The 12,974-nt window shown below is 45.5% G+C and overlaps 1 protein-coding gene across 1 annotated transcript in view; it reads right to left on the reverse strand.

Moving 5' to 3' along the window:
* Window positions 1-2,381: 2,381 nt before the first annotated feature.
* LOC110132699 (protocadherin-8-like) overlaps window positions 2,382-12,974 on the reverse strand; it is a 65,377-nt gene continuing 54,784 nt past the window's right edge. The window contains exon 4 of the mRNA XM_070471807.1: window positions 2,382-2,667. The gene's annotated coding sequence lies outside the window, so the exon portion shown is untranslated. The remainder of the gene's footprint in view (window positions 2,668-12,974) is intronic.

The following is a 12,974-nucleotide window of genomic DNA, read 5'->3' on the forward strand; positions in this document are numbered from 1 at the left end:
AAATAAGCTGACTGATTTTGACAAAATTTGGTTCATTTTTCAAGGGAATAAACTTACATCATATGAAACCCATGAGTCAATGCATCAGATGACAGCCAATAAAAGCTTTCAAAGGGCTCTATTTTCTATAATTTGCAATTACTTTCAGAGCCTCATTCTCTTCCCTCTTAAACCACACTGCAAGACACCACAAGATAAATTTCCCTGTTTCAGTTTATTTCACCATTTTCTATATTATTCTTATGCTTAAAAATTTAGCCCACAAAATCTAAACTCTTCCACCTGACTAATGATTTGATGACTAATTGACCAATAATTGTGCAGGATATCACCTACAATTCAGAGGATCACAAATATCCAGACATTTTTCACAGGGCACAGAGCAGGACAGTTCATGAAACTTACATTTGGAAGGTCAGAAAAGGGAGCAGCTATCTCAAGTTAGACAAGGAAACTTGATAGAAATTTACAGGACTCTGAGGAGAGTTAAAGGTGTCCCTGGCATATGTTTCTATGTGGGGCAGAAGTTCTGATGTGGTCAGGAGAGATATTTAGAGAGTCATCTTGAAAAGGAGGAAGTTGACCAGCTAGTATGTTCTAGTCAGTAACCTTGAAACTATAGTGTACCCGTGGACCACTGAAGGTCTTGGAGCAATGCAGACTCTGAATCAGGAGACCTGAGGTGGGGTCAAGTTCCTATAAATCAAACAAGTTCCTGGTGAGGTCCATCATGCTGGTACATGGACCACACTTTAAGTAGCCATCTATAAGTTGTAAGAAATAGTTCTAACAGAGCTGAGAAAAGATGAGAGGGGGGACTTCCCCGGTGGTCCAGTGGTTGAGAATCCACCTGTCAATGCAGGGGACATGAGTTCAATCCCTGGTTCAGAAGAGGCCACATGTTGTGGGGCAACAAACCCCTGCAATACAACTGCTGAGCCTGTGGACCCTAGAGTCCATGCTCTGCAACCAGGGAAGTCACCACAATAAGCCCATGCACCACAACCAGAGGGTAGCCCTGGCTCACCACCGCTAGAGAAAGGCTGTGGACAGGAGTGAAGACCCAGCGCAGCCTGGGCCTGTGCTGGTAAAGAAAATAAATTTACTTATTTAAAATAAATAAATGAATACTTTAAAAAAAAGATGGAGGGTGGGAATCTGTCAATGGTGACAATAAGTTTTCTCAAGAGATGCTGTTATGATAAATGGACTAGTGCAACGTTCAGTTTTAACCCAATTCTATGATATAGGGACTCCCATGTCTTCATTCGATTACCCCCTTCAGATTCAGTTCCCTCATCTTAAACATGGGGATACTGAAAATCAACTTGCAGGGGTAGTGATAAGAATTAAATGAGTTGAGGGTGTAAGGCACCTCTCACAGCCTCTGCACAAAGAGAGTCATCTTAAAAAGGAGGAAGCTTGTTCAAAGGGAGGGAGATTGTTATAGGTCTTCTTCCCTTCACCTCCATTACGCGCTTCCTCACTTGAGATGTTCAAGCCGAGTCTCAATTGACACCCATGAAGGAAGTTACCATGAGCACGCTCACCTCAGGGTGGACGCATGGATCACCCTGAGACTCCGCAGTGCGGGTCGCTGATCAGCGGAACCGGAGGGCAGTGATTTCCGGGAGGCGAGCCCCCGGATGCAGCCGGATCACTCACACCCACCATTGTTGTGAGCTCTCCTATTGTGCTCACGGGCTAGATCAACAGGCTAGAATCAGCAGCTAATGACAGCTAAAAAGTGAATAAACAGCTCAATACCGCTGTGCACGGCTGCATAAAGATGTTTCCATCAATACTCTTTAGAAAGAGCGTTTTATACAAATACTTCCCACTTATACTGTCTTTCAAGAGCTCGCAGTTCTGTTATCGCATTTGAGCCTTAAAAGAACCCTAGGAGCGAGGCTTATCATCTCCATTTGATAAACAGGGAAACCATTTGTGATCTGCCCCGGCCCCCTCCCCACCCAGAAGGCCCAGGACCACCCCCACAACCTGATGCTGAATTCTATCCTCTGCACTCCAATGCCCCTCTGAATGAATCCTTAACTCTTCGGATCCCAACAATAGGTAAGCACCTTTCCTGAGCCAAGTCTTGCACAAGGGGGAAAAAAAGCTTCAATTAAACACTGGAACATTCAGAAGCATTTGCTGGCGGCTACTCCAACTCTGTCCTCTTACAGATCATGTCACTAAAGTTCAAAGAAATGCAGCGACTTGCCTAAGTTCTCGCCTGAAAATAGAAAAACACATCTGTAAACATTCCTTTAATCCTGCATAGCAGCTTTTAATATCCTGCACTCCAGGACATCCGAGGTTCTCATTTTTGTTTCAAGTTCTTTCTGACCTGCTATAATTACCAATTAATCTGGGGCCATAACATACTTACTCTAACAAACATGTAGAATCTTGAGAATGCCATCAGGGGAGAAAGCAAGCCTCCAGTTATCTTGTCCTCTTTAAGTCCAATATTCTTAGGTGATTCTGTGTTGATGTTTAAGGGTATGAAACATAGCTAATGCACCAAAGCCAACCAGGACTGGTGCTGAGAAAGTTCAATTCTTCCTTGGTGGGAAGAGTCACGTTTACCATCTTCTCAAAAACGAATTAGCCAAGGACTGGTCACTCTCCATTCCATTTCTGCTACTTCCTTAATCAAAGCTGAACAGAATAAATTGCAAATAAAAAGGGAGAAAAGAAAACATTAAATATGAAAGGCCAAGTTGCTTGCCTATATTTTTAGTTCAAGTGACAGTTTTAAAATTACAAAGGTAAAACCCCTTTGCTAAATCGGGTTTTAAATGTGCCATTTGTCAAACTGGTACATTTTTATGATTTCTAAAACTACTGTTTTATCATGAGAGGTAAAAATACAAAGTGGTGGTATTATTCTTCATTTCCACCCTGTTTGCATTTGGTGGGGGGCGTTGTTTTTCTAGGCAGGAGACTGGGCTGTTCTCAGCAAAACGCTTAGACACATTTTCATTCAGGGAACAAGGCTGTTAGATCATTTTCCAAACCCAGAGCTGTTATTGTTTCACAGAAACAGGGAAAATGATCCTTGTGCTATCACAGAATTTCATAGCTGAAAGCAACACAACAGGTCCTCTTGAGCAGTGCCCTCTCTTCACAGATGAGAAAGCTGAGGCCAAAAGGGGGACCAGACTTGCCTGGGTCACTCCAACCTGTCTGAAGCTGAGCCTGGCCTGGGTTCCAGTCCTCTCCACAACTGACAAGTGTTTTGGCCTCATGAAACAATGTCCTTCCTGACATTACACGGCCCTGAACCATCAGTACTTTCTGGTTTTGCCCCCGGGTCTCTTCTCCTCTTCCAGCTAGAGTTAGTAGCTTGACTTATAGAATAACCCTAACCCGGAAACCTGTAGAGTCTTTGTAGAGATGGCCCAGATCAAAATACCTATTTTGCAAAGTCAAGGTCAGCACCAACTGGTTGTTTCATTATAAAAGGGATGTGGGTATGTGGGAATGAGAGGCGAGAAAGGAACAGTATCTCTGAGAGAAGAGGATGCTTACGAAGGGAACAAGAGAACCCTCCTCCACCCCTGATGAGTCTGCCTTTTTGCCACGATTGTCTTGAACAACAACTTTGTTCGTCTTCCCTGAGCTGGGAAGGGAGAAGGGAGGAGAGATGATTTGAGTCACTCGCAGGCAATCTGCACAGCTGTGGAATCTGTGCCTCTGAGTATAAATAGCTGTGGCTGATAGGAAGTGGGCTGAAGCTGTCATCAAGCCAAGCAGACAGCCCTGGAGTGGATTCTCTGACCAGGATCTGCCTCGGGTCCTGTAAGAGCCTCTGACCAAAGCCCCAAGTGCTCTGCAGTCCTCCATACTTACGTCTTAAATGGAAGCTCCAGTAAAACATTTGTTGTTGTTGTTGTTTAGTAGCTAAGTCATGTCTGACTCCTCTGTGACTCTATGGGACTGTAGCCCACCAGGCTCCGCTGTCCATGGGATTTCCCAGGCAAGAATCCTGGAGTGGTGGATTGCCATAAGACACTTGCAGATGGTCTTATTTAATACCATCCTGGGAAGATCCCCCAAAGGAGGGCATGGCAACCCACTCCAGTATTCTTGCCTGGAGAAACCCATGGACAGCGGAGCCTGGTGGTCTACAGTCCATGGGGTTGCACAGAATCAGACACAACTGAAGGGGCTCAGCATGCAAGAGCCAGGGCCCACCAAAGTTGTCCATTTCCATCCTTGCCTGTGATGGCAGTCATCCTGACAGACCAGCCCTGGTCTGGGCACAAGGAGACACCGGCAGAGGAGAAAGCACTGATTAAACATAAAGTGCCACCTAACGGAATTATAGCTCTCAGTCTCAAACAGAAATTTGAATTTTGCTCAAAAAAAAAAAAAATGGGTTCTCACCATATGATTCATTATTAATAAAAGAAAAAGTGTGTATTCACATTTGCTAATTATTTTTCACTCATTTATGGCCCAAAAAAAGTGCTTTAAACCCTATAATTTGGTCACCAATTAGTCTTTGATTTACTCTGATGTACTTGGAGGTTTTTTAATATTAAAAAAGGCTTGCAGCTGAAAATTTACATTTAAAAAGTAATTAATGCCAATTCAATGAAGAAATCCTCAGTTTCCTGCAGAATCACATTGAACTTCAAGCCTTTTTAAAGGATGGAAAGAATTGATCATCAGCTAAGAGGTGCTTCCTTGGTTCTCTGTCGGAAAAAATTCATACGACACGCCTTTTTCTAGGTAAATGGACATCAGATCCCTTCCCACTTCTCTTAGCTTGTCTCCACCACTCTGCATACCTATGTGTGTTGTTACTCAGAAGAGGGCATTTGACGAACGGTCGCTGTCAAGTTCCATTCCTCCCCGTTCCAGCCGAATGCTTCCCAGACACAGACGGTCACGAGGACAGTGATTCAAGCAGAGCCGCTTGCATCTCATGTCAGCCGAAGCCCTCCCGCCCATCTCTTTACTCCTCTCTTGGTTTCTGAGCCTTCATATACAGTTATCTAACCAGTGCGAACTCACCATCTCATTCTCCATCTCCCTCTGTCACCCCCCAAAACAAGAGCCCCTCTTTGGGGTGGGCGGGTGTGAGGACTTGAAGCAGCGGCAGCCGCAGAGCAGTGGTCTAGCTTGCGATAATCATTCTGTGGTTAGAAGAGCTACAGATGTTGGAAAATTAGCCTCTGCAAGGTTTTCTGATCTAGGTAAAGGAGAGTCGTTTGACAGTCTTTTTACTACTGGAACATGGAAACGTTCTACCTTCCTTTTGCTTCTTGGGTTTCTTTAATTTTTTTTAAACTTTTTATTTTGTACTGGGGTTCAGCTGATTAATAACACTGTGATAGTTTCAGGTAACAGTGGAGGAACTCAGCCATAACATACACATGGATCCATTCTCCCCCAAACTCTCCTCCCATCCAGACTGCCACACAACATTGAGCAGAATTCCATAAGCTATACAGCAGGTCCTTGTTGGTTTTCCATTTTAAATACAGCAGGTCCACCTTCTCTTTTGAACATTCCAGTTTTTGTATTGGCACACACTTGAACAAAATGCAGTTTACTGGATTTTTCCCTTTAGAAGAAAATCGCTGGGGATACAGTATCTCTGGGTGTTTCTGGGTGTTTCTGACATGTGCAGTGTGTATCATTTTACTCTCACACTACACCATTCAGATGTAAACACTTGGCTCACAGGTCTCCTCACCCCCAGGACTGGAGGCGAGGAGGCAGGAAGTGGTGCAGGAATCACTAGCGCATACAGTCTCTAATGTGTTCAAATCTAAATACCAGGCCTGTAATGGAGAGTTTCCATGTGGCTTTTGATCAACAGCAAAAAGCCAAAAAGAATAAAATCATTTGATCATTGCTGCTGACACTCTGAGTTCACAGCAAAGTATGGTCCGAGCTCCCTGACCTGCCTGCCTTAGCACACACTGATGCATGTACAACTCACTTGCAGCTACTAAGCAAGGACTCTGTGCCAGGCATTCTGCATATGCCAGCTCCACAAATCAACAAAGACAATGTCCCGATTCCCATTTTATTAATGAGGAGTCTGAGGTTTCTTAAAGAAATCACTCACCCAACATGATGTAGCTTGTGAGTGGCAAGCCTAAAATTCAAACCAGTTCTTTCAAGCTCCAGATACTATACTTTAGAGAAACCTGAAAAATTGGATGTATTCAGCTCTAAAGTTTACATCTGGAATTGGAACATATGGTCAGTAACTTCTGAATGAATTCTTTACACACTTGATCCTTGAACAACACGGATTTGAACCGTACAGGTCCACTTGTACACGGGATTTTTTTTCCCCTACATACATATTTGTAGCTCTATGCAGTCAGCAATCAGCTGAATCCCCAGATGCAGAATCATGGATATGGAGGCTGATGGTAAAATTATGTGATTTCTGAGTACCTGGAAAGTCGCGCGCCCTAATCCCCATGTCATTGTCAATTGTATTTCAAAAATCTGGATGATTTCTAGGTTGTGATTATCTAAAGACATCGACATCGTAAAGGATACGGGTGTTGCTTTTGGCATCTTCATTTAGCAGCTGTTTGCTGGTCACCTCGATGGAGCTGAAGGGCCCAGCCAGTGGAAAAAGCGGGCTCTATGGGGTGTGGAGGAACTGTTCTTAGTAACTCAGCAGAGGTCCTCTCTCTGCGCACCTCTGTCTTTCTCAACTCACAGCAGCTTGCATTTCTGGGAAGGCCCACCTTCTGCTCCAAACCACCCTGCAGGGCAGTGGCCCCTGTCTGCTCTCCACGGTCTCAGATCAAAGCATGGACTCCAGACCTGAAAGGCGAGGAGTCTGTAAAATGTGGGGGTTCCTACATTGCCCCCTAACAAGTGTCCTTCAGAGCCAGCAGTCTCGGGGTTGCTGCCCACCGGAAGCCCTGGGTGGTCTCACAGACCTCTCACCCCTCCCATGCTGGTCCCAGCCACGAGACAGATCTCCTGTATTCATTCCCCCTGTTGAGGGTGGTTCCCGTCAACTTCTGAGCCTCGGTGTGCAGACCTGCTCTGAATCCTGGCACGATCAGGGTCCCCAGGGCCCCCCTGCTTCACCAGCCCTGTTCCCCAGAAGCCGGGGTTGTTTCCTTGTGCTCAGAGCGGGCGGAGCCTGGACACGTGTGTAAACGCCTCCCGGCCCCCGCTGCCCTCCACCGGGCTCTCACATAGTCTAACCCGCGCCTCTCAGGACCCGCCGCTATGAATGGACCAACTCAGACCAACTGAGCGCTGTAGGCATCAAACGCTCGGATGCCAGCAGCTCTCGTTAGATGGCTCCTGGCTCACGCCTCGTTCCCAAATCTGATGAAAGGTCCTCTCCCAGGACCAGCTCACTCCCACCCCTTGTGGTTTCAGTTGCTGCTTAAGCTGCTTCAGACACTTTCAGGACTTCACCAATTTTCTTTTTAAAAAAAAAATGTTAATTCTTTTCAAAATGCATTTCTTCTTAGTTTTTCGCTGTGTTGCAGGGCATTCGGGATCTTAGTTCCCCGACCAGGGATCGAACTCACGCCGCCTGAAGTGGAAGCACCAAATCTTAACCCCTGGACCACCAGGGACGTCCCTGGATGCCTAGTTTTCACTGGTTTCACTGAACAGGCTTCAACGGCCCTCCCACCACTCAAGCTGTCCTCCCCTCAGCGCCATTAGAAGGGCGAAGGGAAATGATGGTGTGCCCTCTCCTCTAGTAACCTGTCATCAATCACATAATCCATTTTTAATTAGAGCCATTCAGAGCGACCCTACAGTAACAGGTCAGTTTCATCTGGGCGCTCTAATTAAACATTGCATGGGGCTCTAGTTCAGGTATTTGGAGACGTGTTTAGAAATATCTAAATAATGACCAATTTCTTCGTGGTTTAACTTCAGCGACTGCCTCCATGGAAACCCAGAGAGAGGCCCAGCCAAGGCCACTCAGGTGTGGATATCCAGCAGTGGTCTCCTCGAGTCTCAGGACCCTGTGCCCCAGGGAGCAGTGTAGCAGCTGCTGGAGGGGCCATCCACTCAGCCCCCACTGGGACACAGAGAGAAGCAGCCCCACCAGCAGCTTAGCTTTGGAAGCTAAAGAAAACATGAACTGTAGAAATGACATTATTTCTCTAGCAATTTCATCCTCTGCTAGAATGAAAGCCAGCACCGCCAAAAAGTAGATTTTTCAACCTCTGTAAGCCTCAAAGACAGGAACCTGATTGCTTACATGACTCACTGCAGCTGACTTGCAGATACGTGGTGGCTCTCGATTCTAATAGCCTCCTTCCTGAGTCGGAGGCTGCCTCCCACGCAGCCAACCTAATGAGTGATACTAAGTGTACTGTTAACTATATCACTCCGTTAATTGCTCAATCTAAATTAATCAGATATTCGGAAATTTCTCTTGTTTTTCCAAAGGCTCTTGTTAGAGCAGACTTAAAAGAATCAGGGTCTCTCTTAATGAGGCAATAACAATATTCCGTTTTTATGTGCTGCCCTACCGCCTACTAACTCAAAAGCTTACTGTGTCCGCACAGGCAAAAGGAAGTACAGGGCCAAGCAATTGCCTGTAAATATAATTGCCGTAGCGATTTAACCTGGTTCAACTGGCTGAAGGAATATTTTCCGCAAATAGCAATTTAAAATCTGAATTATATTCATAATGACCTTGGCTCTCAATGCTTTCCTTGTTTCATTAGATCTCAGCACCCCAGAATAATAATGCCAAAGGACCATATGCTTCCTTTTAAAAGTCCCTTTGCTGCCTCTGTACCAGCCAAAATATTATCTCCAGGAAAATTTCTCCTCCCAGAGGGGTGCCAAAAGGAATCTGAAGTCAGTGACAGTCTTCCAAATTTAGGCAATATCTGAGACTGGATTTTAGAAGTCAAACAGGTGACCCTTTACTTGTGTGATGTGAAGGAGCCAGATGAGAACCTCCAACCAAAATATCACCTCCCTTAATTTAATTTGATGCTGAAATTATAGAATTACTTGAGGTGTTTTAGTCTCCAGGACAAAGAACACAAAGGGAAAACCTGTGGTGAGGAATCAAAAAACCTTAATTGAAGTTTCTCTGCCACTTACTAGCTGTGTGACATTGCCAACCTGCTTCACCAAGCTGAGCCTTAATTCTTTATATGTCAGTAGTGATAGTACCAACTCCATGTTAACACTGTTGCAAGCATTAAAAGGGAATTGCACTTATTTAAAGCCCTTAGGTAAGTTCATGGAACATCGAAGCAACTCATAAGTGCTAACTCTTCTGTGTCTGATGGCGATGGCATCAATATTGTTATTACAAGTTGATCGAAGCATGGTAAGAAGTTAATGTTGACTGCTAACTCATAGGTGAGGAGATGAGGAATAAGGGACAAGATCAAGAAGGTTTTGTAGGCCAGTACCCTGGACAGCTGCCTTGGTGGAAGACCTCTCAGGCCCAGAGAAAGAAGAGCGCTGTCTCCAATCGTCTCCCATCCCTGAGGTTTTAACTCTCGGTACCATTTCAGGGACGGAGATGACCTTTTTTTTACCCCAGGTCACTTGTGTTAGCTGCTCTGATCTTCCTGTGGCCTACACCAAGACAACAACAATAAAAACAACAATGCGATCGGCAGAGGGGTGGCTCTGGTGGCTGGAGGACCTGTGATGGGGTGCAGTGGGGCAGCAGTAATCCAGAAGGATGGGGGACCTTGCAGCGCTTCTTGCCCTTGAGGTGGCCCCAGGGCAGAGCTTCAGCTGAAAAGTCAAAGGCACAGCCCCATCTGAGTCTGGATCACCGGTGCCTGTCTTGGTTGCTGGCCTTCTTCCAACACCATGCTCTCGTTTTAGCCAACTTCGAGAATATTAACACAAAGGATGCAAAGGGCAGAACAGAAGTGAAAGAAATTTAGATTCCACATTATTAAATACTCGGTTCTATCAGCCATGCTATTTTTTAAATAAGGCACTTATTGTTAGCTGCACGCTGGAACCACACGGTAAAGATATAAGAAAATGTCATATAGCGAGGCATATCAGAAAAAGCAATTATAATATGATATTTAAATACTGATAAGATACCACAAGGTGCTTGGGAACATAAAGAAGAGGCAGTCAAAAAATCACGCAAGATGTCCCTGTAACAGTGATGTTGCAGCTGGCACCTAATGATGGTAGGAGAGAGCAGGAGAAGCTGGAAGTTTGGAAGGTGCTAGGGAGGTAGAATATGTGTGTAAAGGACCAATGAAGTGCTCCTTGTCAGAAGAACCAAAAGAATTTCACTATTCAGAGGCAGACGGGAAAAGTCTTTAAAAAATAATGAAGACCACATGATGCAGAACCTTGTAAAAGGGAAGCAGTGACATGCCCTGACTCAGCCTATGGGAAACAAATCAGAATGCGATCACCAGACATCAGGTCGAAGAGTCCAGGTTTTGCAGTGGTAACAAGTAATACCCCAAGCTCAGTACCTTGGTACACAAACGTTTATTTCTTCCTTCTGCTAAATGCCCACTTTGGAGTTACAGCCACATCATTTTGGGGAGGGAGCTTTCTCACTGTGATCACTTCAGGGACTCAGGCTGATGAAAAGTTCCAGCTCCAAAAACTCCTCACAGTGACTTAGGTAAGGGGAACAAACCATAGCCATTCAGCTCAGGTTCTCAAAGCTTCAGCCTAAAAGTGACATTCATGTTTCTTTGGCCAACACAAATCATACGGTCACATCCAGCTTGAAGGGGGCAGAAAAGAGCCCCGTACCATGGGTGGAAAAGGAAAAGAACCAGGTATATAAGGTGAACTGCACTAGTGACATGTATGCCCCTTTGTTCCTTCCTCATGCGTATTTATAAATTAATACTTCCTCACCATTGGGTAGGGTAAATAGCTGTTGCCAAAATGCTCTCATAAACCTACTTGAACCACACCAACATGATTCCCTAAAGTAGCACTTTACTAGCAAATGCTATAAGCTAAGTCAACTTCCTGGAGCATTGAAATATTTTCCAGGCAACTCAAGGAAACTCATAGAACATCAATTCCAATGGGTCAGTTTGGCTATAACGGGGCTTATGGGATTATCAGGACCAACACAGATAATAGACTTCATGCTTCACAAGCCAGTGGTCACCAAAGCACTTTCTGAGGCCTTTTCTTTGATCACAGAGCCTCTGTGTGGGGAGGTAGTTCCAAACACAGAAAGGAGGAAGATGCAGTGACTCAACCTAGAACACCATATATTGTAGAATGGGCTCCTTTCTGTCGAGCAGCAAAGTCCATTCTCATCACTCACCACTGCTGCTGAAAGCCTGATATGGTGATGACTGGGCTTCCCAGCTGGCTTAGTGGTAAAGAACCTTCCTGCCAGTGCAGGAGACACAGGTTTGACCCCTGACCCAAGAAGATTCCCTGGAGAAGCAAATGGCAACTCACTCTAGTATTCTTGCCTGGAGAACCTTGTGGACAGAGTCTGGTCGGCTACAGTCCAAGGGGTCATGGACATGACTTAGTGACAGAACAGCAACAGATAGTGATGACCAACTTAACAAAAGAAATACGTAACCGAAAAGAATGTGTTTGGTGGGTACATAAACTCATGCATACATGATTGGGCACTTGAAATGCGAAAAAAAAAAAAAAAATGAGTGTCCTAACATGGTTTTCCAGGGACAGATGCCATCACTTCCCCCACGTTTTGCCGCTTGCAAAAAGATTTCAGATGGCAAATCCAAGCTCAAGTCCAGCAAGTCTTCCTGAATGAAACTGGAATCCAGACTCTTAGCCTAGACCCCAACACTTCACTGAGCTTTCGATGTACCAACTGGCCCTGACCTCAAGGGGAGAGTTAGAGAAAAAGCAAAAAAGAAAAAGTGCACTCAGCAAGTGGCCTGCCCTCTGCTATCTCCTGGGTGGCTGGGAGCAGTCTTCATTTCCTGCTTTCTTCTCAGGGTGATTTAGCCTTCGGTATTTCTGAAGGTTGGGGACAGAGATAAAGATTACCTCTCTTCCTGCCTGTTTCTCCATCAGCTCGCAGCTGTATATCTGGGACCGGAGACATATGTGTCCTCATCTTCGATATTGAATTCTGTGTTCACCTTATATATCACTCACTTGCTGCATTTCCTCACCATTTTTTTTTCTCTCTCTCTCTCCTTTCCTCCCCACCACCCCCCACCCCCAACCTCCGGTTGAGAGAGGCTGCCAGGCGCTTTTGGAACGCGAAGACGAAAATGAATCTAACTTGAGTGCTGAGGCTACTCTCTCTGGAATATTTAAATGAGATAAATGATGCCGGTCGGAACAGCAGTTCCCTGACATCTTGGAGCGCCAAGAGCCATGTAGAGCTGTCACTCAGAGGAATGACTTTCCCAGCCGCCAGCCCTCTGTCCTGCGGTCCTGCCGCCCCAAGCACTGCCTCATGAATGTGTATTTCCTGCAGGAGGTGAAAAGACAAGCCCATCCATACAGCTCGGGGCCAAAATGCACTAAGACGCAGGTATTCCCTTCGAATAAGCTCAGCGCACTTTCCCCCAAGGTTTCAGGTGAGGCGTTGAGACGGGCTGAGTTGCCTTCCACAGAATAGATGTGGGTCTGTACTCTCCGCAAGTGCCCCCCGGTAGCCAGAGAAGCTTCCTCTGGTGCACGGGCCCTCTAAATTGGACTATTGTATTCAGGCTGTCATTTTTCATCTTTAAAACCAGGATCCCTTCAGGTCATCAGTAACCTTGAAAAGAACTGAACTCTAAAGCACAGGTCTACCGGAGGTCCTCTGGGAGCCTGGAAAAGTTAGTGAAAAATACAAACATCAGCGCCCATGCGGGCGGGCCTCCGCCCCCTCGCGGCTCCCTCGCTATCTCCTTCCATCTTCGCCTTGAATGTTTCACAAAGTTTAGACAGGTTTAGGTTATCACTCAAACACTGTGACTCAAACTCGGGGAAATTGTTCCTGTAATGGAGTTCTCAATTTATTGGTCAATTTCACCTTGATTTCGTGT

The sequence above is a fragment of the Odocoileus virginianus genome, chromosome 8 (genome assembly GCF_023699985.2).
Source record: "Odocoileus virginianus isolate 20LAN1187 ecotype Illinois chromosome 8, Ovbor_1.2, whole genome shotgun sequence".
In the NCBI taxonomy this organism is placed as follows: Eukaryota; Metazoa; Chordata; class Mammalia; order Artiodactyla; family Cervidae; genus Odocoileus; species Odocoileus virginianus.